The sequence below is a fragment of the Mizuhopecten yessoensis genome, unplaced genomic scaffold (genome assembly GCF_002113885.1).
Source record: "Mizuhopecten yessoensis strain PY_sf001 unplaced genomic scaffold, ASM211388v2 scaffold2409, whole genome shotgun sequence".
Classification (NCBI taxonomy): domain Eukaryota; kingdom Metazoa; phylum Mollusca; class Bivalvia; order Pectinida; family Pectinidae; genus Mizuhopecten; species Mizuhopecten yessoensis.
The window spans coordinates 106,263-114,365 of NW_018404532.1; positions in this window are offsets into that span (position 1 = coordinate 106,263).

Sequence of the window (8,103 nt, forward strand, 5' to 3'; positions counted from 1 at the left end):
AGAACAAGTTGTTTATTTTTATTTATATTTTGAACATATTTGCTCCATGTGACCTTGAATATCATTCAAGGTCATACATTTAATCAAACTTGGTAGCCCTTGATCCTAGTATGCTACTGACTAAATATCATCACCCTGGGCATGATTTGGTTATTCAGAAGATTTTTTTTTTTTATAATACTTTTAACATATTTGAACCCTGTGACCTTGAATATAGGTGAAGGTCATTCATTTGAAGAAACTTTTTAGCCCTTCATCTCAGCATACTACTGGCTAAATATCAACATCCTGAGTCTTTTGGTTTTTCAAAACAAATTGTTTAAATATTTTGAACATATTTGCTCCTTGTGACCGTGAATATGATTCAAGGTCATACATTTAAACAAACTTGGTAGCTCTTGATCCTAGTATGCTACTGTCCAAATATCATCACCCTGGGCATTTTGGTAATTCAGAAGTTGTTTAAAGTTTTTAACATATTTGACCCCTGTGACCATGCATATAGGTGAAGGTCATTCATTTGAACAAACTTTGTAGCCTTTCATCTCAGCATGCTACTGGCCAAATATCATCACCCTGGGCATTATGGTTATTCAGAAGAAGTTGTTTAAAGTTTTTAACATATTTGACCCCTGTGACCTTGGGCATTTTGGTTATTGAGAAGAAGTTGTTTAAAATTTTTAACGTATTTGACCCCTGTGACCTTGAGTATGGGTAAAGGTCATTCATTTGAACAAACTTTGTAGCCCTTTATCTCAGCATGCTACTGGCCAAATATCATCACCCTGGGCATTTTGGTTATTGAGAAGAAGTTGTTTAAAGTTTTTAACATATTTGACCCCTGTGACCTTGAATATGGGTGAAGGTCATTCATTTGAACAAACTTTGTAGCCCTTCATCTCAGCATGCTACTGGCCAAATATCATCACCCTGGGCATTTTGGTTATTGAGAAGAAGTTGTTTAAAGGTTTTTAAAGACAATTGACCCCTGTGACCTTGAATATGGGTGAAGGTCATTCATTTGAACAAACTTGGTAGCCCTTCACCCAAGCATGCTACTGGCCAAATATCATCTCCTTGGGCAGTTTGGTTATCGAGAAGAAGATGTTTAAAGTTTTTAACATATTTGACCCCTGTGACCTTGAAAATGGGTGAAGGTCATTAATTTTAACAAACTTTGTAGCCCTTCATCCCGGTTTGCTTCTGGCTAAATATCCACACCCTAGGCCTTTCGGTTATTAAGAAGAAGTCGTTTAAAGTAAAATATTGACACCGGACGACGGACGACGGACGGACGACGGACGACGCGCCACGGCATAAGCTCACTTGGCACTTCGTGCCAGGTGAGCTAATAAGTCAATCTCTTTGGTAGCAGAACGAAATATAAACAAAATGTACATGAAACTCAACTTATAACAGCACATCTCATGGGGGCTTAAGACATCTAAACTAATTTCTTAGGTGGTAAAACATGTGTACATAAAAAAGGTACCAGTAAAAACAAAACAAAATTAGTTTAAACATGCGCACTTAGATATTCACGGTTTTCATTAATACAAAAGATGAAGCAGAAAATCATTCCCCCTGGTTGTTTCCAGAAAGAAGAAATTAACCAGGAAACATGGAGATGTCCATTGCACTCCTTTATTTTGCTTACAGTGTGCAAATGTGCCTACTATGTGCGAATAAGCTTTCCATGTTATGGTTTTGTTTTTTATGTGCTGTATCTAAATGTGCTTAAATTATCATATGCTGATGTGCTTACCATGTGCAATGTGCCTATTAAGTGCTTTCCAAGTGATAAACTCTTTTTCTGTGCTTACAGTATAGTACATGTACATACATGTTTATTTTTATTTTTCCATGTTGTAATTTTTTGGTCTCTGTTATCATACTCATGTTTTGTTGTAATACAAGCTCTTTGTAGCTTAAGTTGTATGTTTTGCAAAATTGACGTAAAATATATATTTGTGTATCTTGTAAGTGCTTAAGGATTTTATCTGTAGTTTTTGGGACTATATATATAGAAAAACTTTACTCCAGTATGCGGTATTTTTTTCACATTTTGTCATAAAACAAGTTATGTTCAGATTTCAGACAGAAGATACTATAAAATTGTACAACTCAGAAAAGGTTGAAAATAATTATATTTCAATTTGTTCTGCTTAGAACTATTTAATCTCTAAAGTTATAAATGATAACTGTTTTAACAGGTCTAGTTTCCGAATTGGAAACCGAACCCTGTCTGTCCTATTAATGATCATTAAATAAGGCCAATTAAAACAAATATTGTGTTTATGCTAACCCTACAGATACTGGACACACTAATAGTAATATGATGTGCATAAACTATGATATATTATACACACAATACTTATTGGCGTGTTCGATACCAGTGTGGTTAACCAAGACTTATCTCAGATTTGTGTGCCTACAATACCCTTAAGTTTTTATATGCACTGTTAAAGTCAGAACTCCTGCTCTATATTAGCGCAGTAAAGATATTTTTCAAATTAACAATAAAATGCCTAGCTAATACATACCTCCCTATTTTTTTCTGATAATAGAAACACAAGTAATTTGTTTGGCCTAATGTTTCTGTCATTTCATAATATTTAGAACTACTTTACTTTTTTAAGTTTCCAAAACATCAAGTAGTATAACAATTGAAACTTCAATGACAGCCAACATCACAATGAATCTAATAATACAATATTTATTACGTGTTTTTTTTCCAACTGAATGAGAAGAAATGTAAGGCCAAATATCCTCACAAAAAACGCTAAAGTGAAATCAGTTTGCAACCTAGCAGTTCGAAAACTTTGCAACACGTCTGGAGAAAGACTAGTGTAAAAAGTCAATTTATTTTGTTTGTTTTTGCACCGAAATCGGAATCCAGAGCCTTATTTATGAATCAGTAGTAGGTAAACGTTGCAGAAGTGTATGCATATTGTTCATTGTCAATGGTGCTTAAACAACATGCCTTTCATTAAGTCAACACTCGCCTGCATTTTCGTCTTTTCCGCTTCGCGTTGCGAATGATGTCTAGGCCTTCACAAAATGAAAGTAAAATGTGCGCATGTCTAAATGTAAGGGAGATCACTCGTGTTTTCCCGTAGTACATGTCTGAAATCATTCCTAAGGTGTTGTTGTTTTTGTGTATATTGAAATGAAAGAGTCCTGTTATGTGGTAATATTTTCAATAAACGAAATACACAAATCACACCAACAGACATATAAAATGTAGGCCTTTCGGCGCATATTTTTCGTTTCTGGCTGAGCTGTAATTAGCGAGCAGGCGATATGAAAATGCAATAGAATAGGCCTATCTTATGATGAAAATAGAACAAAATGATAATACTGCGAAGGTTAAAATAGCCTTCAGGTTAGAATACCAATATGGAACTAGAGTAGGCCAGTGGCTAGTACTAATATGATACCCGGCCTCCTCTGCCCCAGCCGGGCGATCCCCTTTTAGTTAAGCAAGCCTGGTGTGAATCACACGGAGGCGATTTTAGAATTAATTGACAGGATCCGTATCCATTAATAGGTTTGTAATATGAACTTTTTCTTTTGATCTCCTACATAATTGTAAGTTATACTCTGCCTTATATGTCGTTAAATTATCAAGTTTACGTAGCAACTGCAAGCGAAATCTGAATTGTCTTCCGATATAGGTCAGACGTCTAAATATGGGTGTCATGACCAAATATGGAAATTGTAGTAAACATGACGGCATCAGTATAATACTATATTTGGCCATGAAGGCCATATAAGGAAACGGGTAATTGCGATAACATCACGCGTGATTTAACATGGCCGTCGTTTCTGTTTTTAGAGTTTTTAGTAAGGATTTGTTATTTCAACGATGAACGAGTATGCAATATTTTGATAACATTATACTCATATGAGGCGTGAATCATATATATTATTACAGATTAGCACTTTTGATTTTCCTCAGTTAGTTGGAACAGGACCGCTTCATAGCTCTGACCACGCAATATGTAAATGTAAACAGGGACGTAAATGCAAGAGTCACCAATTTTAGCCAATCAGAGGACAGTATTTCCGTGTAAAGGGTTAATCCAGCGACAGTTTCAAGAGTAAATACGAAGTTTTAGAAGTATACTTAGTAGAATAAGATTATATCCAATGACTTGTGAGTGAACTCGAGTCCGTGGTAATGGATTTTATTTGCAGTTTGTTTAGTATTACTGGTAGGTGACGATATGTCTCGTTTATGAATATCTGAGCTCATTAACTGAAGTATTTTACCGGAAGTTGTGTGTAGCATGCATGACCTACAGTCAAGTGGCAGTTCCCGATTGAGATCAACAAGGTGCATTTTCAATAAGAATACGACCTTGTGATAAGATCATATGTTCTACCAAGGAAAGGAATGATAGTTACAAGCCATTCAAGTGCATTTCAGTCCAAAGTTACGCATAATAAAGACAGTGGGTCCGGTATATGATCCAATTTAGTACCAGTGGGTACCGCTAGAGGCGTCTGTGTGAAAACGACATTTTTTGAATATCTTGAGCTCATTAACTGAAGTAATACCAATAGCTTGCGGATAACGCCTTAGCTTAAAAATTGTACAGCAGTATCCAGAAGGCTGTTATGTAGAGGCTGTCCAAATCCAAATCTGGACTGGTTTTTAAGTTTTTAGCTCACCTGGTCCGACGCCATACCGCAGCGTCCGTCGTCCGTCCGTCCATCAACTTTTCCTTTCAAACGCTACTTGTCATGAACGACTGAGCAGATTTTGACCAAATTTGGTCAGAAGCATCTTTGGGGGAAAGGGAACAAATTTTGTATGAATGGTGGGTCTGGCCCCCCAAAGCCTGAGGGGCGGGGCCCAATAGTGGAAACATAGCAAATTATTTAAAATCCTTCTTCTTCTGTAGGAATGAAAGGATTTGTTCCATATTTGGTCTGAGGCATCCCTGGGTGAAGGGGAACCAATTGTGTATAAACCGTGGGTGTGGCCCCCAAGGGCCTGAGGGGCGGGGCCCTATACGGGAAATATAGCAAATTCTTTAACATCCTTCTTGTTCCGTAGGAATGAAAGGATTTGTTCGTTATTTGGTCTGAGGCATCCTTGGGTGAAGGGGAACCAATTTTGTATAAACCGTGGGTGTGGCCCCCAGGGGCCTGAGAGGCTGGGCGTAATAGGGGAAACATAGTAAATTATTCTTTAAAACCCTACTTCTTCTGAAGGAATGAAAGGATTTGGTCCATATTTGGTGTGGAGCATCCTTGGGTAAAGGGGAACCAATTTTGTATAAACAGTGGGCCTGGCCCCCCTGGGGGCTGAGGGGCGGGGCCCAATAGGGCAAATATAGGAAATTCTTCAAAATCCTTCTCCTTCTGTAGGAACGAAGGGATTTTGTCCATATTTGGTCCGAAGCATCCTTAGGTAAAGGGGAATCAATTTTGTATAAACCGTAGGTCTGGCCCCCAAGGGGCCTGAGAGGCGGGGCCCAATAGGGGAAACATAGCAGATTATTCTTTAAAATCCTTCTTCTATAGGAATTGGTCCATATTTGGTGTGGAGCATCCCTGGTAAAGGGGAACCAATTTTGTATAAACGGTTGGTGTGGCCCCTCTGGGATCTGAGGGGTGGGGCCCAATAGGGGAAATATAGTTAAAACCTTTATAATCCCACTTCTACCATAGGGATTAAGGGATATTTTTCTAATTTAGTCTGGAACATCCCTAGGCAAAATGGACTCAATTTCGTATAAACAGCGAGTGTGGCCCCTCTGTGGGCAGAAGGGAGGGGCCCAATAGGGGAAACATAGCAAATTCTTCAAAATCCTCCTTCTTCTGTAGGAATGACAGGATTTTGTCCAAATTTGCTATGAAGCAGTCTTGGGTGAAGGGGAAACAATTTTGTATAAGCAGGGGGCAGAAGGGCGGGGCTCAAATAGAGGTAAAACCTTTAAAACCCTACTTCGACCATCGGGATTATGGGATTTTATCCTTATTTAGTCTGGAGCATCAATGGAACAAGGGGACTCAATTTTGTATAATTAGTGGGTATGACCCCCCTAGGTTGCATAGGGGTGGGGCTCTGTTTGTTTGTCCTCACTATATCTCAAGTAATGGATGGATCTTTCTGAAATTTCAGATGTATTTACAGCACCTACTTCATACCAATTATTTTAAACATATTCAGGTGAACGATACAGGCCCTCTGGGCCTCTTGTACTAAGTAAGTTATTTTAGTGCCAAATTTTGTACAGCATGATTATTTAGCCTCTTTGTCTTAATCCTTCCAACGTAGGTACCTTATGATAGAATTTATTGTTTGCCTTTACACTGTTACAATTTTTTAACATTTACATATATATATATATGTTTGTCGAAATACAAGCTCTTGAGAGCTATTCAACGTAGAATAATGATTTTGTATCTTGTATTTCAATGTAACATGCCACTATGCTTTTATCTGTTAAGATAAACAAGAGGCCCAATGGGCCTGCATCGATCAACTGTTATTAATCTAACACTTATAATCTTAAGATTTCATGAGAACCTATTAAAAGATTTAAACATATGACGCCTGTGACCTTGATTGTCGAACAAGGACATTAGGTTGAAAGTGGATCAAGGTCATTCATTTGAACTAACATGGTAGTCCTTCATCCCAGCATGCTACAGGCCGAATTTCAGTACCCTGGCCCTTTTGCTTATTGAGAAGAAGTCGCTTGAAGATTTTACGACATTTGATCCATGTGACCTTGAAAGTTGGTCAAGGTCATTCATTTGCACAAACTTGATAGTCCTTCATCCCAGCATGCGACAGGCCGAATTTCAGTACCCTGGCCCTTTTGCTTATTGAGAAGAAGTCGCTTGAAGATTTAACGACATTTGATCCATGTGACCTTGAAAGTTGGTCAAGGTAATTCATTTGCACAAACTTGATAGTCCTTTATCCCAGCATGCGACAGGCCCAATATCAGTACCCTGGGCCTTTTGGTTATTGAGAAAAAGTCGTTTGAAGATTTTACGACATCTGATCCCAGTGACCTTTAAAGTGGGTCAAGGTCATTCATTTGAACAAACTTGGTAGCCCTTCATACCAGCATGCTACAGGCACATTATCAATACCCTGGGCCTTTTGGTTATTGAGAAGAAGTTTTTTGAAGATTTTAAAGACATCTGACTCCAGTGACCTTGAAAGTGGGTCAAAGTCATTCATTTGAACACAGTTGGTAGCCCTTCATCCCAACATGCTACAGGCCAATATCAGTACCCTGGGCGTTTTGGTTATTGAGAAGGTCAAGGTCTTCAAATCTTCAAACCACTTCTTCTCAATAACCAAAAGGCCCAGGGTACTGATATTGGACCTGTAGCATGTTGGTATAAAGGGCTACCAAGTTTGTTAAAATGAATGACCTTGACTCACTTTCATGGTCACAGAGGTCAAATGTCTTAAAATCTTCTTGTTTGAAGATTTTACGACATTTGACCCCTGTGAGCTTGAAAGTGTGTCAAGGTCATTCATTTGAACAAACTTGGTAGCCTTTCATCCCCGCATGCTACTGGCCAAATATTATCAGCCTGGGCATCTTGGTTATTCAGAAGAAGTTGCCATGTGAGCTAATAACACTTTTGGGTATATTTTATCCATTTTCAGCAGAAAATTATTCTTACTTGGTGAGACCATCTTTGTTGGATAAGGGTATTACATTGTAAAATTGGAATTCCTGTCCCATCCCAGGGGATAGGGCAGGGCCCCAAAGGGAACATTTACCAATATTTAAAAATAACAAGAGGCCCATGGGCCTTAACGGTCACCTGATATATTTATACAGAGAGTTGATTTCGTTTTTAACATGAACAGAAATATTATTCAAAGTGACAAAAAACAATAAAACCACCTTATTCAATATCAAGCATACAGATTTCAGGCTAAAAATGATTTGAAACTAGCACCTCTGATTCTAAACAAGGAAAATGAAGAAATTTTAGCACACTGACTCCCTTGAGCCCCACCCTACAGCCCTTGGGGGTAGGGCTGGCTCAAAATTTTCAAAGTATCAAACTGTCAACTCAAGGTTATAATTCCAATCAAGTTATTAACATGTAATA